We start from the raw sequence: 26,069 nt of genomic DNA on the forward strand, positions 1-26,069 counted from the left end.
AATTAGTACAGGACCTGGCACATCCAGCAAAGAAGACCAAGAGAAGATTCCAGCTGAGAATCTCAGCCCTATCTGGTTACCCAGAGGAGTGGAGAAGGGTGTGGGAGGGAGGTCAGGAGCAGACACAGTACTGGGTCACTGGGGGGGGGGGGGTCCTGTAAAACATGCTGGAGAGAGTCCCTGCCACCCCCTAGAAGAGGATGGATGCGGGAGGAAGTCAAGTTCCTCAGTCTCTGGCCACGGGGGAAGGATGAATCACCAGCACACAGCCTGAAGCTGCAGCAGGCTCGGGAGGAGATTCAACTGCAGCCCACAAGCATTGGGCTTCACTTGGGGCTGAATCTCCCAACTCTGGGGTCCTGGGTTGGCAGACCTCTCATGCCATGTGCATGGCTGGCTCTCCCCATGTCACTCGGGATTGATAGCTGGCAGTCTCTGGGCATTTCTGTCCTCCACGGCGGGAGTCTCCCAGTGCTGGAAAGTTCCTGGCAGCCTTGGCTGAGCTAGCTTTCTTCCCCACCCTCCACTTGTGTGTCTGACCCGTGACCTCCAGCTTGGCTTTCCTCCCCACTGGTGAGCTCCAGCAAGCACCCCATGAAGAACAGCATCCTGCTTCAGCAACTGCTTCCAGCCCAGAAAAAGGTTAAACCACTCAAAGTCTGATAAATACTTGCTTGAATATGTAACCCACCAGGAATTTCACTGGAAACTCACATCACAATCCTATGCTAAAAGATCATCAGCAGAGATGCTGCAGGGTGATGCAGAGTGGGTTTATGCCAAAGAGGCAAAAATCAAGGTTGTTTATCAGGCCAAGAGAGGGGGGCAAAGATCATGTGATCATTCAGAGTGATGTAGGAAAAGCATCTGTAAAATGCCTACTTCCATCTATGACTAAAAATAACTAAAAACTAGACACTGGCAATGCAAGGGAGTTCTTCAACCAGACACAGTGATTTACCACAAACCTAGAGTCAATCTATATTTAATCTTCAAATTAGAATAGCTCCTACACAGCCCCAGCAAGAGGCACAATGCTCATAGGATACTTTCATTTACCATACTGAAGTCTTAGGAGGAAAGAGAGAATTAGAAATAAAGAGATGAAATTGCTCGTTGTATCTCTTATCATTGTATATGCCATGCTTTCTAAAGAATCAACTAGGGCAGTTTTTAATTAGTAAGAAGTTTGGCAAATATTTCTGGGTGCAAATCAATTTGCAAAATGTAAATGTATTTCCCTAACAAGAAACAAACAGAACATTAATTTAAAATACATAAATGTCCAACAGATGCAACAGCCTCAAACTATCAAGGAGTATAGCTAACAAAAGATGTACTGAGTTATCAAGAGAAAGTTAAGAATTCACACTATGGGCTGTTAAAAGTAGTTATAGAAACACTGTATTGAAAAGAGATACAATGTTCATGGAAGTCTCAACACTACCCCTTCCACCCTCTGCAGGGCAATAGAGAGTAACGCTCTTCCACCAGGGGCACTGCTCTGAGGGGAGCTAGGGAGCGTTGGATGAAAGGTCCAGCAAGCCCTGAGTCACAGCAGAATATCAACACGGGATGAAACAGGACTCCTGTAAGAAGTAACTCAATGTCAGCAACCCACCCAAAGAGCGCCACTGGGGGCACAAGCAGGGGTGTTGTGAGCTCTGTTGCCTAGCACCCTCTATTGTTTATCACAGCACAGAAGGACCTGTGGTTCTGTTCCATGCTGCTTTTCAGCTCGGGCTTTGGTGTGTATTGATCTTGTCTGTAGAAATAGCTACAAGCATTTGCACTATTCCATCAACCTCGGTTTCCTCTCCTGTAAAGCAAGGACAGGGATTCCTGCCTCTGGGTCAGGAGCAAATGAACGTGAAAACACTCTTGTAGAGCTGGCTAAATACAGGGTCCCCTTCTGGCTAGCACTATTGCTTTTTTGTAGTCTGGGGGTAAGAGACTAATATTCTGCCTCCTAACCTGGACAATACTGTCCTCTCTTCTGTCCATCCATTCGTCATCAAAGGCATCACAGAGTCCTTACTCCGGTAATAACATTTCTTCAATTACTTCTCATAGCAAATCCTAAGGAAGGTGTCGTCCTATCTGGCTCCATTCTATAGATGAGAAAGGCAAGGTTCAATTCTCCACTAGCCATCATGCCTCTCATGTAATGGGGGTACTTAACAAGACCAAGTCCTTGCTCTACAAGAGTCATTCTCTAATTGGGAACCCACCCAGAGCTTACTAACAAACTGGCAGAACCCACATCCAAACTCAGCTCCACTGGATGCCAGTGGCTACGTTTTCAACTCATCCTCGGAACTGCTTTCATCTCCCCTTCCACTCCCTCCTTTTTAATGGCACCATGGTTGCTAACACACATCCATCTTAACAGCAACAAGGTGCAATGGCCCCTCACCATGTGAGCAAGCCACCAGGCCAAGTGAGAGCTGTCAGCTTCAGTCCCTGTGATCCTCCTGCAGGATCAGTAGAGAATTACCACGGGGTTGATGAGTGCATAAAAGAGGTGAGGCATCCTCCCACCCCCACCCTGGGCAGCATCAGCAGCATTGTTCCCTGATAGAGTGTAGCTGAGTCTTCTGCTACCATTAATGGCAAAAGTGAGTCACTTATAAGATGCAGACGCTTTGTTATAATTACATCCCGAGATTCAGCAATGCTCCGCGTCACTGTGAAAGGAGAGGGCAGCAGGTGACTGAGGCTTGAATGATCCTCTGCCAGGTACAGCTTTCAGATAAAGCGTCTTGGATCAGGGGCAATTACAGCTAACGCCCAGTCTGAATGCTAATGAGAATTATTTACAATTGCATGTAATTCTTTGCCATTTATACACTCAGCTGGTTCTTCTTTTCTTTCCTTTCTTTTCTTTTGTCTGTCTATCTCAGAGTTAATCCCAGACACAGGGAAGATTCATGGCCATTTCACAGATGAGGATACTGGAGTCCATGGTCATTCAGTTCTAAGGAATGGAAATGGGCTTCAACCTCGCGTGTGCTTCCCCGGGAGGGAGCCTGCAGACCTCTGAAGGCACACAGCATCACCAAAGCCAGCTGCACATGCTCAGAGGCAATGGTTGGTGTCCTCTGTTGGGACAGCTGCAGAAAGATCTTGTGAAACAGACCTAACGCATGCCCTCTAACCCTGAAATCATCAAGAGACTCTTGCCTCTCCATGGGGAACCCAGGCAATGACCATAGGGTTCAAATCCAGGCTGAGAGACAGGAAACACCTTCTTCTGTCCTCCAACTCCCCAGTCACTCCCAGCCTGGCCACTTCCTTTTAGAAAACATCTGCTTGAAAACTGCTCCGGATCCACACCACACAGAAGCATAAAGTTCAGGCTGCAAGGTGAAGGAGTCAGGCCGGGGTAGCCGTGACAATGGTAGCAATGCCTGGGGCTTCTCTAGGACCCTGGTGCAGAGCTGGCTGAGTGAGGAGTCTTCTACCTGCTAAAATGAGGGGCTGCAGGAAGACTTCTGAATCTGCCCCACTTCGGAGGTGAGAAAGTGGGGTGAGGGGGGTACTTGTGTCTGGAGATGTAGCTCAGTGGTCGAATGTTCGCGTAACATGAACAAGGCTCTGGGCTAGATTCCCAGCATCACAAAATAAAACCAAAGCAGCAAATGTCTGGCAGTGGCCTGGAGCGCACAGGTTTGCTGTGCTGAGGCTGTCCGGATGGCAGTGACAGCAGCTGCACTTACATGGTACTCTGGTGAATTACAAGGTACCTTTGCAGCGCCCTGTCAATGTGAACACAGTTGAATGCTCTCACCAGCCCAGGGAGGAAGGAACCACAAACACCTCCATTTAAAACATGGGGAGACAGAAACAGGTGGAGCAGCTTGTGATGGCGTATAAGAGACAGCAGGTGATTGGGCCCAGAAATGCACCTACAACCTCTCTGCCATGCCTTGCTTCTGAGGAAGAGCCCCTGGGCTTCTACCAGGCACTCCTTGGCTTTAGAAAGGAAAGTGTGCAAGGGGAGAAATCCACATATAAACACCGTCCCACCACACTCAAATCAAGGCCGGGGACCCCCTTCAAGCCTTGATTGTCTAGATTGTGTTCTGGGGGGTTGGGGAATGATAGGGACCTCGGCAGGCAGCTCTGGCCTCTGCACAAGCTCTGATATTATAGATGGGTGGTACCTAGCTACCTGCTGGTTTTTCAGGTCTTTGTCATATTTGAAAACGGCATCAGGCAAACCCTGTCCTGCAACGTTCTGCGGGTAGCGAGGTGGCCATGGACTGAAGGTCCACCTAGCCCCGGGTCACAGCAGGATATCAACGCGGGGTGAACAGGGATTCCTGTAAGAAGGAACTCAATGGCAGCAACCCACCCAAAGAGACCTACAGGAGGCAGAAGCAGGGGTGCTGTGGACCCTGTTGCCTAGCACCCTCTATTGTTTATCTCCACTGCCGTCAGCCACAGCACAGAAGGACCTGAGTGAGGTTCCATCTGCCACCTGAGCTTCACCGATGGTCCAAGATACAGGCAAGCCTGGTACCCAATCAATCCCACTCCACCACCGACCCAGTTGGCCAACTCTAGGCAATCTATTTAACCTCTCTGAGTCTCCACCTATTGCTCAGTACTGGTGCCTTGCATGGCTGCTGGATAAACTATGTTAATCCATAACCATCTCCAGTGGGCTCTTCCTGTTTCCAAGGGCTGGGCTGCTGGTGGGTCCCAGAAACAAAGTCAAGAGGGGGGCATCCAAGTCCTCCCCGTCAGAGCCCCACCTGCCCTCTTTATGATCCAGTGACACACTTCACCTGCGCTCAGGTTCCTGCCCTCCCTCTCCCCGCCCCCCTCCAACATTCCCCCAAGAACCGGAATGTGCTCTCCAAGTACCCCAGCCCGGGTATCTTCTAGCCGGATACTGCCGGTTCCCTCAGCTCCACTTGGTCTGAGGTGGGAGCCCCCTGTCGGAGGACAGTGACCCTGCCTGGAGCATCCCTGGCTAGCAAGCGCCTCAAAAGGTGGCTTCTGTAGAAAGCCGCTGTGCTCTGCTTCCAGAGCAACCCGGCGTAAATTCCAGAATTTGGTATCCCCCAACCCTCCCCCGAAAGGGCAGCCCCCCACGGACCTCTGCCACCATAATCCACATCCTGGTCACAGCATCCACCCTTTTCTCCCCAAAGGATCCCTTCTGGTACAGTCAGAAGATGCTACAGCCAGCTGGGAAAGAAGGGAGTGCAGGTTCAGATGCTTCTCATACCCAGACACCTGGTTTGGGTTCCACCTACCTAAGTAGCTTGGATTCATCCAATTTAGTCTTCTCTGCGGCACAACTTTCCCTCCCCAAGCCTCAGTTTCCTCCTCTGTAGAGTGGGTATATTAGTACCTGGGTCCTGGGGATTCAGGAGGATTTGAAAGATAGTGGATACCCGGAGCTTGGCACGGAGATCGCACCTCCACCCGGAGGCTGGGCTCACCGTTTGCATCAAAGTCAGACCCCCCAGGAAGCGCCCCAGAGGCAGCCCTCTGGCCCAGGAGTCTCGAAGCCCAGGAGGACCTGCGCGCCTGGACCAAGCCGGAGGAAGCCACAGGTGTTTGTGCGTCCGGGCGCAGTAGCCACAGCTCTGCCATCCTACCCAGGCCGCCCCCGTCGCCAAGGTACCGGCGCGCCCACCTCGTGCGGCTACCTGCGGGGTATCCCCGCCGCCCTGCGGGGGCGAGGGGCTTAGAGCCTGGTCTGAGCGCATCCTCGCCCGCCACCCGGTTTCCGCCCCTGCCTGCGCCGCGCTCCGACTCACCCGCGCCGGCTCCGGGGAAAGTTTGGCGGCGGCTGCAAGGCGGCTTGGTGCGGTGGCGGAGGCCGCGGGGGTGGCGGGAGCACGCGGAGGCGGGCGCGGGGGAGGAGCCGCCGAGGGGCCCGCCCAACACCAGCCCCAGGGCACCCTACCCCCGCCCAGCTTCCACCGCCGCGCCCCGAGTCCAGGCAGAGCGCTGAGCCTGCCTGGCCACAGGCCAGGGACGAGTCGGAAACCTGGCGACAGCCCTCTGCCACTGCCACTGCCACCGCAATGCACCCGGGGGCACGCAGAGCCACAGACTACACTCAGATACGAAGGAGCAGACAGGATGCTTCGCAAATTCAACCACAGGTGGAAGGAGGAAGACAGAAGAGGGATCAAAAAGTGTAGCTGGACGTTGGTGGCTCACACCTTTAATCCCAGCACTTAAGAGGCAGAGGCAGTCAGATCTTCCGTGAGTTCGAGGCCAGCCTGGTCTACAGAGAAAGTTCCAGGACCTTGTACTGAGCTATTCAAGAGAGTTCAACTTTCACTGTACCCTTTCACCTAGGAAGACGGGAGTGTGAGTGTGCGAGTGTGTGTGTCCACAGGTCTCCAGGATGGAACTTGAGGAACTTGCTCATTTTCTGAGCTGGAAGAGGGCGTTTTTCCTTTCTCCTTCCGTTCCAGGAAAGCCCTTTTAATGTAGAATTATGGCTTCAACACTCAGCGAGCGGAAGGCAACTGAGGGAGGGAAGTGGTTCCTCCTTGGCACGACAGCCTGTCCCCTAAAAGGGGCTCATCCTCCTATCCTAGTTCATAGGAATGCAGGCCCAGCCCCACGGGGCTCATATCCACAGACCTGTATGGTGGCCTTAATCCCTTTCTGTCCCGTGGGTCCGACTCTGTTCCCAGCACTACAGGAGTGCCCTTCCTTAAACCTCACACAGCCCCATTTACAGGTGAGAAAACCGAGGCCTAGAGAGGTTGTGTAGCTTCTAGAGGGTCCCAGAGAGGACTGTACTTCCATCCCACCTCGCCTGAGCCCAAGGGCCAAGGCCAAGCCAGTCTTCATCTTAGTGGGGCCCTTGGCAAGTCCGATGATGTCATCTACACACAAGGCTTACTTGGTACAAGGCCCCGCAGTAACCCTAGACCCTGAGCCTGTGTGTGCCTGTTGCAAAGGCAGAGCTCCAAAGTTGTTAGAAATGCCATTAGGAATCCCAGAGGCACACAGCTGGATCCAGGACAGCTGTCAGACCTGGGTACCAACCCTGCCTGACTGCTGTGACTCAGATAAAAGGTTCCCCTCACCCCACCCCCCCCTCCAACCTGTACCTCAGGAGATCCAGGAGCACAGGAATCCATGGCAAGTTCCTTCCACTTCCGGTTGCTACTTTCTGGCCTTGGTATTTACATTTTGTGGGACTAATGCACCCTTTGGAACTGAGTGAGCCACCAGGGTTGCACTTGCTATAAACTGTAAGGCAAGATATTTCCTCTCCACAGCTGTGGAGCGTGCAGAAGTGGTGGGAGCCTCGGAAATAGTGAGGTCCCTTCGTCTCTGTTTCCTGAAAGTCAGCAAAGGCCTGATAACTTGGAATTTCACTTAGAGGAGGTTTCACTTCCTAAGGCCAATTTAGGCCTGCTCTACCCCGGGGAGATTTTAGGAAAATCCGCATTTTAGAAACAATGTGTCAGAGATTATTTGAAGCCTCTGGCGAATTCTGGATAATTTTTGCTATGGCCTCTGTGACTGACAGACCATATTGTAACCTGGGTCATGGCTGTCTGGGATCAACCAACTAGCAAAAGGCAGGCAGCAGGTGAAAAACTAAGACTAGTTCCCTTTCCGCTGTCCTGTGGAGACTCTGCCCTGAGAGCTTCACCTGAGGTAACGTGTCTACTTTCTCACTGCAGCTCCGGGAGGAGGCTCTGTCTTCGTCCGGTTTGCAGATGAGAGCTAGTATGACGCATGCACCTGTAATCACAGCATTTGGGAGGTAGAGGCAGGAGGGGTTTGAGTTGGCTTCTGTACTTCGAGGAAGAAAAACAGGCTGAGAGGCGGGGAACTGAGTCCCAGAGCAGTCGCTGGAGGGAGAGGAGGAAAGGGCCCTCCCTACGAGGCTACTTGCCCCCTCTGCATTTACTCTGCATCTTGGAGCCTCAGTGTCCCTACCTGTAGGTAAAATGAGAACAATGCCTAGGTCATACCCAGAATTTGGGTGATGGTTCTTTCTGCTGTGGGCAACAGTAACCAGTAATAATAGCCAATTTGGGCCAGAAAGGGTGCTTGAACCTTAAAGCTTACCGGATGAGTCTGGATTCAAGAACAGGCTATCCCAGAAGCTCATACCTCACTGTGAGCCTGCCCCAGTCTGCACTGTTCTGTGTTTGCTTACTACAAGCTGAGTCTTCCCATACAGAAGCAGGGATGACCAATTGGCAAAGAAATCATCTCACCACTCCCACAAAAATGCCAGGACTAACTGCAGTTGGCCTGGCCTGAGCCACACCCCTGGCTCTGTAATCACAAGAGTTGCTCTGGTTGGCCAAGCCAGAGTCACATGGTAATGGCTGGTCTGTTGGTAAGGCCAGTCACTCTTCAGCCACCAGGGTCTAGAAGAGGGCAAGGGCTGGATTCCCAGACTCGGGTGTGATGAGTGCAATGTGACTTTGAATCTGGAAGTCGCGGGTGTCCCCTCTCTCCAGAAGTGTTCCTGGGATCGGGTCAATGCGTGTATTGTGTGGAAGTCGGGGCACCACTTGACTCTGGTAGGTGCTCAGTAACTGAGTCTCCTCCCTTCCTTCCTCTTCTGGAAAACAGGAACTGTGGCTCACCATAGCCAGGCTGACTTCTTCCTGTTCACACAGGGAAACTGAGGAAGATCCATAGAAGAGAAGGGACTTGTCCAAGGTGCCTCGGTTTGTAAGCCACAGAACCATGCCTGAGCGGGGAACAAATACCACTGGAATCAGCAGGCAGCCTGTAGTCCCCTACTGATGAGGAGGGATTTGTCTGTCCTGCATAGATGGGACTGGGAACTCACAAAACCTTCCCAACCCAAAGGAAGTGAGTGTCACTTATGCTGGGCTCTTAAGTCATGCTGCAAGCTCTAGACAAGAGAGGGAGGTCTGGGCAGAGCGCCCATTCAGCTCCCCACCGGTCATAGCTGAAGTTAGACAGCACACTCTGGGTGTTGAGAGACCCCCAAGGTTATTGTTATGAAACTGCCAAAATTAGACAAGATGGTTCTTTGCTTGAGTTCTTTCCTGCTGGGGTTGAGAGAGCAAATGGGACCAGAATGGAGAGAGGGCAGGTGGCTCTTTAGTCATCGAAGTCAGCCTTTTAGTTGGCTCTCACTCAGATCCAAGTTCCTGGTCTTGGACAGTATTAGAGTGTGGATCTGGAATGTCCGTCGAGAACTCACGTGTTCAAGCCTTGGTCCCCAGCTACTGAGGTAGGGGTTAGAGGGTGAGGGAGGGCGCAGGCCACTGGGAGTGTGATCAGATAGTTGTTTTTAGCCCCTGCTCCTTCTTTGTCTCTTGCTGTCCCTTGGCTTTTTGGTTACCACGATAGAAGCAGCCTCTCCCTCCTCCACAAACTTCTGTTGCCATGAACTTGTGCCTCAGTTTAGGGCCCAAATAATGGAGCAGACCTCAGAAGCTGTGAGATAAAACAGTCTTCTCGTCGCAAAAGCTGATTTATCCCCAGGCTCTCTGTCACGGTGATGGAAAGCTGACCAATGCTGGCAGTCTGATTCTTCCACTTCAAAGTTGGCTAGATACATGGTGTGAATATAAGTCTGTCTATACATGTAATATTATTATATATAATCTGAAGGTACCAGGGATGAGCCCAGGTCCTTGGACACGAATGGCAGATACTATGCTGGGATGACCAGGCCTCTCCCCTCTCTCCTCTCTTAAGTACTCAGTTTTGTGTGAACTGTGACAGGAAATAAGGGAGGGGGTTTCATGCATAGGAGGTCACCAGGAAGCAGGGCACAGGCCTGGAAAAAGAAACTTGGGCAGTGGTGGTGAGCTGCTTGCACCCAAATGCTAGCAGGATCCTGGGAAAAAGCTTATACTATGTGTATAAGCCTCTCCATCCCCAGATAAAGATGGTGGCATTGGGCTCGCTGCAAGTAGAAAGGGCTATGCAAGTCAATTCCACAGGATGAAATGGCTTTGCACAAGGTGAAGGCTCTGTAAACACAGGCTGTCATGTACTTACCCAGATGGTAGAACACATATGCATGGTCAGTGTCCTCAGGTGGTCATTGTGCACCCTACAACACAGGACTTTACATGTGTGGGTGCTCACCTGTGTCTCTCTGGCCTTTATAGTTGTTATAGAATCCCCAGTCCCAACTCTTGCTAGTCCCTAGGTCAGGAGCCGCTAACTCCAGGGAGATTCAGACTCTACTCACATCTGACCCATAATCCAAAGCCTTGGGTGAGCAAAAGTGGCAGCTTAGTTTAGGGGAAGCAGTCCCAGGCCTGCTGTGACCCCATCACTCCCCGGGAGACTGATCTCAGGCGGCTAATTCTAGGAGTCTCATGGGGAGCCCCTGAGCCTGGAAAGTACAACAATGGTATCTGTGGAGACATCCTTGTTCCCACCCACACAGGTCACTGGAAGCAGTCCCTTGTTCTCTCTCCAGTGGTCTCAAGGACACATCTCAAGGTCCCCCGGGGAAGCTGTTCAGCTCCGTAGCAGCTGGAGCACAGAGGGCTCTGTAAGAGACAGGAGGCTCCTCTGTGTAGCGACATCCTGCTGCCTGAGGAAAGTGGTACTGTTCTCTACATCCTGCTTTACTGAGACTTGTCTAAGATGCTGGAGTCTCTCCCCAGACTCAGGTTCATGCCTGAGAGGCCCAACAGCAAGGGAGGCCACAGATGGAAGCGGAAGTGCCATGTAGTAGAGCCAGCCAGCCTCAGTAGGCTCTCAAGAGTGCTGATCAGTTTGCAACCTGGAAAAGATGACCCTGGAGGTGGTAAGGAGATGGTCACAGGGTTTTAATAGCCCACGAGCTGGGGGTAGGGATGCAGAGCCAGGCAAGGAACAGTTGGAGACTAGTATGAGAAGAGAGGAGAGTCAAAAACGCTTTGGGAGCCGGCCCTGTTAAGCAGCAGGGGAAGAGACCGTTAAGGAGATTCCTGCCAACACAAGTCATTTACTAAGAAAAGATGAGGGGGAGGGGCATTTGCAAGAGTCAGCTTGGTGAGCAGTCTGGTCTGCCCATTCCCTGTCCTGTTCCCCTTATCCTTGATAAGAACCCAGTTTGTGCCGTAGAGATTCACTCTGCTCTTTGCTCAGGTTACACAGCCATTGGGCTGTAGGACATAGAACTCTGTTCTGGCCCAATCATCATGTTCCAGTTCTCTGAGCCCAAGGACTGGTTCAGGGACTGGCACACAACCAACACTGAGCCAAAAGGAATCAATCCTGGGAAGCACTGGTGCTCTTGGTGGTAAAGTCTGTCTTCTCTGAGGGTTTTCTGAGCAGGGGGATGAAAACCTGGAGCTGCCGATGGCCACCAAGGCAGGGTGAGCCAGCGCTTGAACAAACAGAAATCAAAGGATGGAAGAGCGTGTGCGGGTGTTCCTGTTTGGCACCTAGATCCAGCCATGCCTGGAACCAACCAAGATTTTTTGTGAAATGATACATTATGTCTTAGAACAGGCCTGTTTAGACTGGAGTTTCTCTCTTAACTGAGGGTGTGCTAATGAGTACAGACCCCATTAAAAAGCTTTTATGTGATCACCAAGCCTCTGCACGGGAGAATAGGAACATTCTGGAAGTGGGCAGCAGGTGATGGCTGAGTAACACTGGGCTGTGCTTATGCTGTAAAGCAGATGCTTAAATGGTTAAAATGCGAAGTTCTTACTTTCCCACAATTCAAAACATATTCTTTAAAAGCTTTTATGCTGGATGTAAGAGAAATAAGCTTAAGGAGCCATGAAATGGCTTTGTAGAGACATAATTCTATGGCCTTTGAAAGACACCAGCAAAACCTGGCTGGGCATGGGAAAGCTGGATTTCAGGTGGAGGGAAGCCATATAGGCAGGAAAAGAAAGGGAGATACTGAGGGAATGTTGAGGGGCCAGGCCAACTTTACCAGGCAAAGGGAGTTGGGGAAAGAGTGTAGAAGGGAGAGCAGACTGTCTTTTGGTAACAGAGTTATCTGAGGTCTCTACAGAACTGTATGGATGTGAGCTCAGAGACTGGCAGATGGTTCCACCATCATACTTGATGATGTTCCTCCCTTTGCTTCCCTAAGTCATACAGCCTCCTCACACTGGGACATCTGGCAGTCTGGATCAAAAATAAACTTTCAGCACCATAACCTTGCCCTCTATAACCCACTCCCCATACAGCAGAACAAGGACCCTGCAACTACACAGCAGACAGCACTCAGAGGTAAACCCATGCAGTCCCAAGGACCATGGGGTCCCGTGTAATCTGATCCTGTGCCCACTCTGCCCTTGTCTCAACCTTGTCTATTCTGTCTGCCAGGGAAACTCATACCTCAGCCATGCCCACAAACACCTCGTCTTCACTAATCTTTCCTCACCTGGAACCTGGTGGGTGTGGAGAGCCCCCTGTATGTTTCTTTGCCTTCCAGGTTCTCCTGGCTGGCTCTAGTCCAGCTGAGTATTTTATTCCATCTGAGCGTGGGTGACTCTTGGGCAGGTCTTTATCCATAGCAGGTGCCTAACAAATAGCACTGGAAGGAACAGTTGGCACATACAAAGTCTTTAGAGACACCTGGGAAGTTAGACATGGAAATGGAAGGGACTTACCAAGGGCACCCTGAAGTCAATATCAGAGTTTATCTCGACCTCTAAAGCCAGTTAGTTTTTTATAATTCTTCCCACATTTTCCTGCGAAAGGATTTGCCAGGCTCTCTCATGGTAGTTTTTATCTCTAGGGTGGAAAGAGCTGATGAAGGTGGGTCTTCTATCTGTTGTTTCATTGGTTAATTAATAAAGAAAACTGCTTGCCTGATAGGTCAGAACATAGGTAGGCAGAGTAGACAGAACAGAATGCTGGGAAGAAGGGAAGTGAGGCAGATGCTTCAGGCAGACGCTATAGCTCTCCTCTCCAAGATGGATGCAGGTTAAGATCCTTCCTGGTAAGTCACCACCTCGTGGTGCTACACAGATTACTAAATATGAGTTAAAGCAAGACGTGAGAATTAGCCAATAAGAGGCTGGAACTAATGAGCCAAGCAGTGTTTGAATGAATACAATTTGTGTGTTGTTATTTCGGGTATAAAGCTAGCTGTGCAGGAGTTGGGCGGGAATGCAGCCCACCGCTCCTTCTCCAAAGAGCCAAGAACTGGCAGCCGGGGAGATGGGAGCTAGCTGGAGCTCTGTCACCATGTGCCTTCTAGTGGCTAGCACCCTCGTATTTGTGCTCAGCGAATGAATACACAATTGCAGGAATGAAGATGGTGGGTACCACATAAGTAATAGTTTTGAGTTCATAGTCTGGGCCTGGTAACCTGACTTCAAATCCTACCATGCCCATGGTCAGTGGCTCTCCATCTGGCCTCAGCCTTGCCTGAGGTGACTCATCTCCAAGATGGTGCAATGTCCTTCACCTCCCTCCTACTTCTTATGTGTGTGTGGAGCCCATGGCAAATAGGATTGACCTGTGTAGCAAAAGAACACTTCAGAGCAACAACATGTGACATCTACATTCTAAATCCTAACAGAAGACTCTTTGGAGCTTCATGGAAAAAGCCACTATGAAATGAACCAAGGCCTCCTGCCAACATTTAGCACCAACCCAAGGGCAGATGAGTGAGCCATTGCAACAGGTTCCTTCAGTCAACTTAGGCCTTCAAAAGCCAGAAGACAAAAGCAGGGGAGACTGTGCTAAAAACGCCCAGCATGGCTGCTTCTGAAATATCAACTACCCACACTATGAGAGGTCAGACCTTACCTTACTGTGAGTCACTATGGCCTGCCGTGATTCACTGAGCAGCCAAGCTAACAGGCATTCTCTTCTCCATCACGGACGCTTACCAAAAGCTTCCTACGTAGCTTCTCAGCAAACCTCTGAAAAGGACTTGCAAACCCCATTTCACAAGCAAGGGCTGCTGGGGTTTGGAGCAGCATAGTCTCCCCCTGCAGAGACCCTGGCTTGAGGCTTTCGTAATTGTTCTCGGATACCTATGGCTGAGACTCTGGCTGACCTGGGCATGGTGAACAGAGCTCTGGCAGGCCTTGCCCTTCTCTCCCATTCCCTCTGCCTTCCTAAAACCCTTAGATTGCATTCTTAAAGCTAACCATCAAGGTCTGTTGCCTTATTTGGCCACTTCCTTCTCCTAAAGCTGACTACCAAGGTCCAGCTTTGGCTTAGCTAATTAACATGCCCAATTAAAATTAAGTACATCATCCAAGTCTGTCTTCTCCATATCCAGAAGCAGTCCTTTGTCTCTTCCCTCTCTCCCCTGCCCTAGAACAAATACCAAATACTCCCCCCCCCCCCCCCCGTCCCTTCCCCTTCTCCTTATCATCTCTCTCTCCTGTCTTTGTCTCCTATTTCCTGCTCTCTGTCCCTCTGGGACAAATAAATCTCCTTTGTGCTGAAAATTTAGTCTTGGGGGGAGGGGTCCTGAGCCAATCCTTTTCTTTTTTTTATTAATTTATTTATTTATTAAAGATTTCTGTCTCTTCCCTGCCACCACCTCCCATATCTCTCCCCCTCCCCCAATCAACTCCCCCTCTCTCATTAGCCCTAAGAGCAGTCAGGGTTCCCTGCCCTGTGGGGAGTCCAAGGACCTCCCACCTCCTTCCAGGTCTATTAAGGTGAACATCCAAACAGCCTAGGCTCCCACAAAGCCAGTATGTGCAGTAGGATCAAAACCCAGTGCAATTGTTCTTGACTTCTCAGCAGTACTCATTGTCCGCTATGTTCAGTGAGTCCAGTATTATCCCATGCTTTTTCAGACCCAGTCCAGCTGACCTTGGTGAGTTCCCGAAAGAACATCCCCATTGTCTCAGTATATGGGTGCACCCCTCATGGCCCTGAGTTCCTTGCTCGTGCTCTTTCTCCTTCTGCTCCTGGTTTGGACCTTGGGGTTGTAGTCTGGTGCTCCAATGTGGGACTCTGTCTCCTGTCTCCTTTCATCGCCTGATGAAGGTTAATATCCAGGAGGATGTCTATGTTTTTCTTTGGGTTCACCTTATTTAGTTTCTCTAGGATCACGAATTATAGGCTCAATGTCCTTTATTTATGGCTAGAAACCAAATATGAGTGAGTACATCCCATGTTCCTCTTTTTGGGTCTGGCTTACCTCACTCAGGATAGTGTTTTCTATTTCTGTTCATTTGCATGCAAAATTCAAGAAGTCATTGTTTTTTACTGCTGAGTAGTACTCTAATATGTATATATTCCATACTTTCTTCATCCATTCTTCCATTGAAGGGCATCTCGGTTGTTTCCAGGTTCTGGCTATTACAAACAATGCTGTTATGAACATAGTTGAGCATATACTTTTGTTGTGTGATAGGGCATCTCTTGGGTATATTCCCAAGAGTGGTATTGCTGGGTCCAGGGGTAGGTTGATCCCGAATTTCCTGAGAAACTGCCACACTGCTTTCCAAAGTGGTTGCACAAGTTTGCATTCCCACCAGCAATGGATGAATGTACCCCTTTCTCCACAACCTCTCCAGCAATGGCTATCATTGGTATTTTTGATTTTAGCCATTCTGACAGGTGTAAGATGGTATCTTAAAGTTGTCTTGATTTGCATTTCCCTGATCACTAAGGAAGTTGAGCATGACCTTAAGTATCTTTTGGCCATTTGAACTTCTTCTGTTGAGAATTCTCTGTTCAGCTCAGTGCCCCATTTTATTCTACCAAAAGCAATCTGTAGATTCAATGCAATCCCCATCAAAATCCCATCAAAATTCTTCACAGCCCTTGAGAAGACAATAATCAACTTTATATGGAAAAACAAAAAACCCAGGATAGCCAAAACAATCTTATACAATAAAGGATCGTCTGGAGGCATTACCATCCCTGACTTCAAACTCTATTACAGAGCTACAGTATTGAAAACAGCTTGGTATTGGCATAAAAACAGAGAAGTCGACCAATGGAATTGAATAGAAGACCCGGACTTTAACCCACAAACCTATGAACACCTGATTTTCGATAAAGGAGCTAAAAGTATACAATGGAAAAAAGAGAGCATCTTCAACAAATTGTGCTGGCAAAACTGGATGTCAATCTGTAGAAGAATGAAAATAGATCCATGTCTATCACCATGCACAAAACTCAAGTCCAAATGGATTAAAGACCTCAATATCAGTCCAAACACACTGAACCTGATAGAAGAGAAAGTGGGAAGTACTCTACAACATATGGGCACAGGAGAACACTACCTACGTATAACCCCAGCAGCACAGACATTAAGGGCCTCATTGAATAAATGGGACCTCCTGAGACTGAGAAGCTTCTGTAAAGCAATGGACACTGTCACTAAGACAGAAAGGCAACCCACTGACTGGGAGAAGATCTTCACCAACCCCGCAACTGACAAAGGTCTGATCTCCAAAATATATAAAGAACTCAAGAAACTAGACCGTAAAAGGCTAATCAACCCAATTATAAAATGGGGCAATGAGCTGAACAGAGAATTCCTTTTCTTTTCAATGGCCCAAGGTAACAGCACTCTAGGAGTCAAAGAGGGAGAGAGGAATTTCGGAGCCTGGTTTCTTAGCCTGGAATAATAGAGAATGTCTTAGAGGCAGCAAACATCTCCCTTTCCTCAGAGCTCCTGACGATTCTGGGAGCTCTTGCCTTGGATTATACATGCTTTTCTGCAGAGAAACAGACTAGCCTGCACCGTGGTAGAAACTTCCATCAGAACATGGCAGGCACTTCGCCCTTAGTAAGTCCCACACAAGAAGTATGGCACCCAGCAAGCTTCATGCAGCAGCCATCCTCTGAGGTTAAGCCTTCCATCTTGGAGGGAAACTTCAAAAGACAGGGAGGTGAAGCAGGAGGATGGTCTAAGGCGGCAGTTCTCAACCCGTGAGTTGTGACCATCAGAAAACACGGTTCTGATGGTCTTACGAACTGAGACACTGCTCCATAGCAAAATTACGCTTATGAAGTAGCAATGGATATCATGTTATGTTTGGCAGTCACCACAACACAAGGAGCTGTATTAAAGGGACGCAGCATTAGAAAGACTGAGAACCACTGTGATAAGGGGAGGTATAATGAAGGGAAGCTCCTTAAGGCAGGAAGTAAACAATTCAAAGTAGCAAGAAGTCGTCCCTGAAGCTGATTCCCTGGGCCCCTCCCTCCCCAAGAGTGTATAAATAGTAAAGACCACTGAGAGTCTCAAAGAAGCCCAGCTGCTTGGAAGAAGCAGAGTCCAGTCCAACTGCCCAGAAACTACAATGACCAGCAGATCTGCCTGGAAGAGGCCCAGGCCGACAGAGGCTCCTGGGAAGGACGCTCCCCAACCTATTAAGCTGTCTGCGCAATGTGCTCCAGGTTCCCAGCTCTTGTGAGCTGTCACCAGTGCTGGGGCAGGCTTTGGTGAAGCCGCTATCTTTTGAGTCATTTCTGCTCCTGTAAGTAATCTCAATAAAACTCATTGGTTTACTAAGTTGGACTTTGATGCAGTCATTACTTTTGGCCTGTTGTGGGGCTCCCCATTTTGGGGTGAGTAGACATGTGTAGGTTACATCTCCCCAGGAAAAGTCTATCATACAAGAAGTTTCGTGTGTGATGGGGAAACGAAGGCTAGAAAAGCTGTGTGACTCTGGCAGAGCCAGATAAGGGCATCACCCAGTAAAAGTCACACTTTCTTATTTTACAAATCGTTCGGGCCAGGGGTGCGGGGAGGCCCAAGTTGGGAGAGGGTGCCGGAAGAAGTGAGTGAGCAGCGGAGTTCTGAAATGAGATCTTGGAGAACGTGATCATGAAAGGGTCTGAGAAGGACAGAGGGAGTTGCTGGGGCTCCCAGGGCGTGCTGGAGCACAGAGGGTGGAAGTTACTGGCATAGAGAGAATGAATAAGCTGGGCATGTGGCAGAGGTGTGGCTACAGTCTGAGGGTTCGTTGAAACTGCAGCTGCAGGGTGTGTGCATGAGAGAACTTTGAGCCTAGGCCCAAAGTCAACTCTGCACAGAACAGGAAGGCAGGGCTTATTTTCCTTGTTGAGTAGAAACGGTCCCTGTCTGTTGTTCTCTCTGCCAGGGGACTGGTGGGGTTTCATTAGCTTCAGCAAATGCATTTGGGCTGCCATTCCTCATACGTCAGATGGGCTAGCAGAAGTCCAGATGTGGGTGGAAACCTTGATGACCCACCTCCGGCTACCATCAACACCTGAGCTGTGCCCTGCAACAGGCACCAGTCCCAAGGGGCTAAACCCCAACCTGCCATTTGTTTCCTGGCCATCTGTCTGCAAGACTGTGCCTCCCAGAGGGATTGCTACTTTTTTTCTTTTATTACTTAGAAAAATCAAGTTTTATGAGCTAAAATTCACAGTGCTTAAGTCCTCCAATTGAAAATACTTTCAAGCATAAAATTCAATGGCTTTGGTGTAGTCACACTGCCGAGCTACTGTCACCACTCTCAATCTTTAGAACAACTTCTTCACCCCCGAAAACAATTCTGTAACTCTTATGCCCCCTTCCCTGGGTCTTGACACCCAGGGATCTGCCTGAAGAGGGTAGAGCTCCTCTTTCTACACTTACATCTGGGTAGCAAACTCTGGTTGTGGTGTTTCATGGCTGCTTCTTTCATTTAACATGGTGCTTTCAAGGTTACTTTGTTGTTTTTGTTCCCCCACATCATATCATGAATCCGCACCTCATTCCACTATACAGATATTCTATGTTTTGTGAATATGTCCACTGGCTGACAGCCTTCTGGGCTATGTCTACTGTTGCTATCAATAAGGATGTTATAGACAAATGGGCAGGCTTTTGTGTGAACTTGTATTCTCTCCATTTGGGTGTAGAGCTGGGGATGGAGAGGGCTTAGATTGTCTTATAATTCTGGTCAACTTTATGAATCTCCAAATTCTGTTCCAAATGAACTGCTTTACCTGTCATACATTTCCCACAAGCAGTGCTTAAGGTACCCATTTCTCTACACCTTGTCAGTGTCTGTTCTTGTCCTTGTGGTGGTTTAAATAAAGATGGCTCCCATAGGCTCGTGTGTTTGAGGGTTTAGTCATCAGACCGTGGAACTATTTGGGAAGGGTTAGAATGGTTGAGTAGATGTGCCCTTGTTTTGGAGGAAGTGTGTCACTGGGCATGGGTTTTGAGGTGTCAAAAGCCCATACCAGGACCATCTCCTTTCTCTTGGCCTATGGGTTCCCAATATAGCCCTCAGCTATGTCTCCAGCACTACGCCTGCTTGTTGCTATGTTCTATGCCTGATGATAATGAACTAAGCCTCTGAGACTGTAAGCAAGGCCCCAATGAAATGCTTTCTTTAAAGAGTCGCCTTGGGTCACAGTGTCTCTTCACAGCAATGGAACAGTGACTAAGACATCCATCTCCCTCACTTAGCCTTCCAGTGGGTGTGGAATGAGCCACTCCATTGTGGCTTTGATTTGCACTTTCCTAAGAGCTAATCATCTTGGGCATTTCCATATGCTTACCATCTACTATGGAGCCTCTTCTTCTTTTTTTTCAAATGCACCTATTTATACCCTTGTCCGTGTTTGAGCTGTCTTTTGAGCCCTGAATTGTGTGGGCTTTTTAGAAGTGCTGGATGCTAGATCTGCAGGTAGCTCTTCACACTCAGTGTGGACTGCTGTTCTCTACTCCACCCCCAGGGAAGTGGAGACAGTCTACACAGCAACTTTGGGGAGGTGGGGACCTTAATGCAGTATGCCAGACCTTCTCCTGCCATGGAAGCAGAACGGCTCTCAGAGGCCTCACCTAAGAGGTCAGTTTAGTCCCCTGGTTCCTGTACAGATAGTTCACTGTTGCCAGGCCTGGAGGCCCCACTGGTCCTCCTGAAGGATACAGGCTATCATTCAGACAGGTACATGTAGTGATGAGGTGAGCAGGCCTGCTTTTTGTCCTGCCTGCCTCCCGCACAGCTAGCTTTACCCAAAATAATTTCATGGAAACTGTATTTTTTTAAACACTGCTTGGCCCATTAGCTCTAGCCTCTTCTTGGCTAATTCTCACATCTTGCTTAACCCATTTCTAATAATCTGTGTAGCACCACAAAGTAGTGGCTTACCGGGAAAGATTCAGCATGTCTGACCTGGTGGCTAGCTAGCTCCATTGCGTCTGCCCTGGAGAGGAGAGGCATGACATCTGCCTAACTTCCCTTCTTCCCAGCATTCTGTTCTGTTTACTCCACCCGCCTATGTTCTGACCTATCAGGCCAAGCAGTTTCTTTATTAATTAACCAATGAAAGCAACAGATAGACAAATGACCTTCCCACATCAGGTACAGAAGCCAGAATTACCACAGTGATACTTGAATTCCTCCCTCATCATGGCCCCATCTGGTCTCCTGTCAACCATCACCCGTTCTTTCCTCCCCTTTCCACCCACCTCCTACTGGGGTCAGGCCATTGACTTTGTGGCTGTCACCAGGCTGCTTCCCACGATCTCCTCCTCCCTCTGCACAGGAACATGACTTTTCTGAAATAAATGTCCCTTCATTCAGTCATGTCAAGAGCAAAAACTCACAGGGATGCTGTGTTAACCCGACACAAGCTAGAGTCATTGGGGAAGTGGGGACCTCAACTGAGAAGATGCCTCCACCAGACTGGCCTGCAGGAAAGTCTTTGGGGTATCTTCTTGGTTGATGGCTGACGAGAGAGGGCCCAGCCCATTGTGGACAGTGACAGCCCTGGGCTAGAGATCATGGGTATTATAAGAAAGCAGGCTTAACAAGCCGTGTGGAGCAAGTCAGTCAGCAGCACCCCCCAGTGGCCTCTGTTTTAGTTCCTGCCCCACGGTTCCTGTCTTGAGTTTCCTGTCCTGGCTTCTCTTCATGAGGGATTACAACTGGAAACTGAAACCCTTTCCTTTCTGAGTTGTTGTTGGCCATGGTCTTTATCACACGAACAGAAAGCCAACTAAAACAGATACCAGCTGCTCCACGCCACAGTGCAGAGGTCTCTCCTCCTTCTGAGTCTGACACCCCTGCCTGGCTGAACTTTCTCTCACTTTCCTCACCACCCCTACCTTCAAGCTGACCAGGCATCTTGGACTCTGAGGGTAAAGATACGACTCTCTGTACCACAAGCCAGTGGCAGGCTTGGCATCAAGTAGACAGGCAGGTGCTTGAGGTGTATGGCGGGGGACAGAACTATGGGGGTGACAGACAAGGGAGCCTGGGTTACAATTGTGCAGTTACAGGCCTGAATGTGCACCCAAGTCATCTCAGAAGGTGTGTCCATGACAGACTCCCAGCAGCGGCTCTCAACCTGTGGGCTGTGACCCCCTGGGGATAACCAGCCCTTTCATGGGGGGGGGTGTCATATAACCAACATCCTGCACATTATATATTTACATCACAACAGCAACAAAATAGTTTTATGGTTGGGGACAGCTCTATTGAGGAACTGTATTAAAATGGTGTAGTATTAGGAAAGGTGAGAACCACTGACCTAACAGCTTAGAAGTAAATTCAGCTGACCTGCTGGATCCTCGAATTCAAATGCTAGGAACGATTTTTAGGTATGGAAGTGCATGGCTATAATGCCAGCAGTTGGGTAGTAGAGGCAGGAAGGGATGAAGGGTTAAACGTCATCTTTGTGTACAAAGAAAGCTCAAGACTAGCCTGAGATAAGTAAGACTGTCTCAAAAAGGAAAGAGAGAGAGAGAGAGAGAGAGAGAGAGAGAGGGAGGAGGAGGAGGAGAGAAGAAGAAGAAGAGGAGGAGGAGGAGGAGGAGGAGGAACGAAATGAACGAACAAAAGAAAGAAAGAAAGAAAGAAAGAAAGAAAGAAAGAAAGAAAGAAAGAGAAAAGAACAGTAAGAATAATCAGCGGCGTTGACTTCAGCCTCCCCCTCCCCCTTGACACTGTTGGGAGGAGGGTTGGGAAGTGGGCTCTCAGCCACCCTCAGGTTACAGGGTCACTGCAGTGCTGGTTGTGTGTGGCCACCATCCGTGTTTTCCCTGTCTGGAAGCCAAAACCTGGCTTTCTTGTTGCAAGTGCTAGGAATGAGCCCTTCTGATCACTGTGGTTTGGACTTGGCAACTAAGAAGGTTCTAGAAAGAAGGAATGCGTGCCCTGGAGCTTAGATGAGGGGGCAGCTTGTTGACCTCCATGAGAAGGGAGGTTCAGGGGAGCAAGGAGGATACAGGGAGAGGCAGGCAGAAATGAGATCAACTTAGAACATGAACTAGGTCAGTCACTGGTGAGGTGGGTGGTCCAGGTGTCACCTACGTCTCCTGCTGCCCGGGCCACCATGCTACCTGAAGCATATCTATGCTGAAGGGCTGTTGCAGAACACTTGTTTAAAACATGGCTGTTTCCTTCATCTTCCTTTTCCTCTCTCACCCCTTCTGTCGTGGTCTGCGCTGTAGTTTCGCTTCCCCCCTGGCCCCCCCCCACTCCCTTCTTAAGCTTTTAATAAGGTTACATTCTTCTTGGGTATCTATTGCTTCACAGCTCACTTCTGCTTTCCTGCTTGCTTGGTGAAACCACATCTCTGGTCACATCTCTCTTTCATAACTGTCCCTGCCCCCCTCCCCAGCCTCATGCTTGCCTATAGCTGAAAATAGGCCATGATTTTGTTTTTGTTTTGTTTTACTCTCTTTTTCCCCCCATTAACTGTCTCAAAACCACCTGGGTTTGCTTAATATTCATAACCTTGAATGTTTCAAGAATCCCCCACGCTACTTCTCCAACTCTGGTGTGAGAATACAAACACACACACACACACACACACACACACACCCGCTGCTGCAACCTGCCTCTCTAGGTCTTACCCGCCACTTTCTACTTCCAGGAAATGGAAGCAAATGTCCCTGGACTCCAAGGTATGCCTGGCACTCTGCCTTCAGTGTGTCCTCCCAAATTCCCTACTTTGGAGTTAAGGAAACATAGTCCTCAAAAGCGGGCATTCAAGAAATTAGGAAGTGGAGCCTTTGAGAGGTTCTATGATGAGGTCACGAGGGTAAGGTCCCCGGGATGGCATCAGTGAGGTCATCAGTGATGGCGCCTGTGACTTTCTTAGAAAGACTTGAGCTAGTTTTACCAGGTTCCTCAATGGAGGAGGGACTTTCTCCCACGCTGACACTTTGGTATTGGACTTCCCAGTCTCCAAAACCATGACCATGTCCCCAAAAAGCTTCTATTCTTTATAAACTGCATAGCATCTGCTGTTTAGTTATAGCAAAAACAGGAAACAGATGAAGACCCCTCCCTCTTATACTCTGCCTCGCACCCACTGCGAAGGGTAAACTGACCGTGTGTTTGTATCTGTACCTGGGCCTTACACTTACACCCACCCCATCCTTCTCATCTCTCCAATGATTCTCTCTCTCTCTCTCTCTCTCTCTCTCTCTCTCTCTCTCTCTCTCTCTCTTCTTTGTGTGTTGTTTTTCATTTTCAAATGAAATCTGGATCCTTCTTAGCAAGCTCACAACCACACTGCCATTGCTCCAAGTTTTGGGCCATCACACCAATGAAAATCCTTTTGACGAAGACCTTCCCAAGTCCTCCTCCATATCTCTGTTTGGGTCATTACTGCTGAAACTGTAACAATGGCTTTAAAGCAGCTCTCACTTTATTCTGCCTCCAATGTGGCGGTCTGGCAGGGCTCAGCTGTGTGACTCTTTTGATTTATGTGGTGTCAGTGGGGTGTGGTCTTCTGGGGCTCTCTACTGGGCCAGGCTGGTGCTGGTTGGTAGCTGGAGGCTGGAGTTTGACTGGGATTGTTGACCTAAGATTTCTATGGCCCACTTCAGGGGGCATGTTAGAATATGGTGCCCCTGTTCACGACCGCAGATGCTGCTGGGTCTTCTTAAGCTTTAGCCCTGGACCAGCACTGTTGCATTTTGCTTCATTCTTCTGGTGAAAACCAATTGTAGGCACAGCCCTGATGTGACAGCAAGGACTACACAGGTCCTAGACACCGGGAAGTGAGATTTGTCAAGGTCGTCAAGTGTCACGCCAAGTGCCCTCTGCAGCAGAACTTCTCCAGAAAACCGCCATGCTCTCTTTTCCACCCCCTCCCAGTCTTCTTAAACTCATTGCCAATTATGTCGTCACTCCCTCTTTGAACAACAATGCTCTTTGTTGAGGTTTCCAGAAGCTACCAGATGGCAGGATCCAGAGTCAGTCACCATTAACCTCTTCCCTCTTTGCTGGTTTCAAGACCCCCAGTATCTGTCTCCTCCTTTTCCTCCTATTTCAACAGTCCAACTTTCCCAGAGATTTTTCTTGTTCCTTCCTCTCCCGAACTTCTCAATGTTGGGGTGCCCCTGTACTCAACTCTTTGTGCTTTCCTCTCGGCCGATGCCACCTCTTTAAATTCTATTCTCAGCTATATACCACATCACAATATTCGGTCAATGTCTTCATTTACTTAGTTTACTTTCTATTATAATAAACACTGTGACTGAGAGTAACTTGAGAAGAAAGGGTTCGGTTGGCCTGTACATTCCAAGTCACAGTCCGTCACCGAGGGAAGTCTGGGTAGGTGCTCCAGGCAGAAACCTGGAGGCAGGAATGGACAGCTGCCAAGGAGGAACACTGCTTACTGCCTTGCTTCCTATGGTTTGCTCAGCCTGCTTTCTTCTACATCCCAAGACCTACTTCAATCAGCAATTGATAAGAGGCTCTAAGCTTGCCTTCAGGCCAATCTCAGTTGAGGTTCTCTCTTCTCAGATAACCCTCCCTCAAGTGGTCCCGGAAGACTGTCAGAGAGCGAAGGATCTCCTGTCATCTGGTGTCACTGTGGCCAAGTCAATGTCATAACACAGTGCATTCTTTATTTTTTTTGTAGTGGCACTGGTATAAACCAACTTAATGTATGGCTGCTTAGTGGAGCTTGACACTTGGAATTAATAATCAACAGTTAAGTCAAGAGAGTTATGCAAAGACTGTGCCACGTACAGCAACGTGAGTTGCTTAGACTGCAGTCCCTTGCTTATAGTGAAAGTTGACTGTATGGCTGAAGCCAGGTGATGGTAGCAGCAGCCTTGAGCTTTCTGTGTAATGTCCCTCTTGATTGCTTCAGGAGGCCACACCCAGGCCATCTAGATCTGAGGAAGTAGCCTCTAAGATGTTTACAAGTGATGAAATCAGCTCCACAGTCCAGATGTCATTATTGTCATATTCACATCTGTAACCTGGAGCCCTCCCTTTGAGTTCCAACACCCCCCCCCCCCCCCGCCACTGTCTTCCTGACTGTGCTGGTCAGTTTTCTGCTTGTTTATTGTCAGCTTAGCACTAGCTAGAATCATGTAGGACTAGGGACTGCCAATTGAGGAATTGCTCCCATCAAATTGGCCTGCAGGCATTTTCTTGGTTAATAACTGATGGGGAGGACCCCGCCCTCTGTGGGTGGTACCACCCTGGGTCGATGATCCTGGGGTACATAAGGAAGCAGACTGAGAAAACCAGAGAGCAATCTCTGCTTCAGTTCCTGCCTTGAACTCCTGCCTCAACTTCTCTTAGTGATTGAGTGGGACCTGGGAGTTGTAAGATGAAATAAACCCTTCAATCCCCGTATTGCTTCTGGCCATTGTTGCTATAACGGAAATAGAAACCCTAAGAGAGAAACTGGTGTCAGAGAATAGGCTGCTGCAGTGACAGACTTGACCACATTGTTTCGCCTCGCCTTTGAAGGGTCCAGCCGAACCTCCAAGGGTGTGGCATGACATTGCTGTTTCTAATCAGATTCTAGGGATTCTAGTGTGCGGCTGGGCTAGAGACGTTTCATCGCTGCCCTTTATCGGGTGCATCGATCACGAACATTGCAGCTGCTGAAGAGTAGATTTAATTAGAGGAGGCGGAACGTTTGGGGTGAGGGGATGGCAACGTCTGGACATGTCCAAGGGTTTCACAGGTCCCATCTCTCCCGTTGTCTTGGCCCCACTTGCTTTCAGTTTAGCTGATGTCACTGATACAAATCATGTCCATAAGGCTGAGCTTCAGAGGAGAAAGCAAAATTTGGGAGGGCAAAAAGGAGCTAAGAGGCAGATTAAAAACTCCCAAAGGTTGAGAGCCGCAGGGAGGAACTGAGGGCTGACGGGTGGGAAAAAGATCAAGTGATGTCTTCCTGAATGCACTGGGCAAGAGAAGATAGAAAACAATGGCCAAGAATGAGATTCAAGGAAA

General features: G+C 49.2%; 1 protein-coding gene across 1 annotated transcript in view; it reads right to left on the minus strand.

The window, feature by feature from the left end:
- Hrh1 (histamine receptor H1) overlaps positions 1-5,795 on the minus strand; it is an 86,871-nt gene extending 81,076 nt beyond the window's left edge. Inside the window, exon 1 of the mRNA XM_057775463.1 lies at positions 5,778-5,795. The gene's annotated coding sequence lies outside the window, so the exon portion shown is untranslated. The remainder of the gene's footprint in view (positions 1-5,777) is intronic.
- Positions 5,796-26,069: the final 20,274 nt, after the last annotated feature.

Source organism: Chionomys nivalis, chromosome 1 (genome assembly GCF_950005125.1).
Source record: "Chionomys nivalis chromosome 1, mChiNiv1.1, whole genome shotgun sequence".
Classification (NCBI taxonomy): Eukaryota; Metazoa; Chordata; class Mammalia; order Rodentia; family Cricetidae; genus Chionomys; species Chionomys nivalis.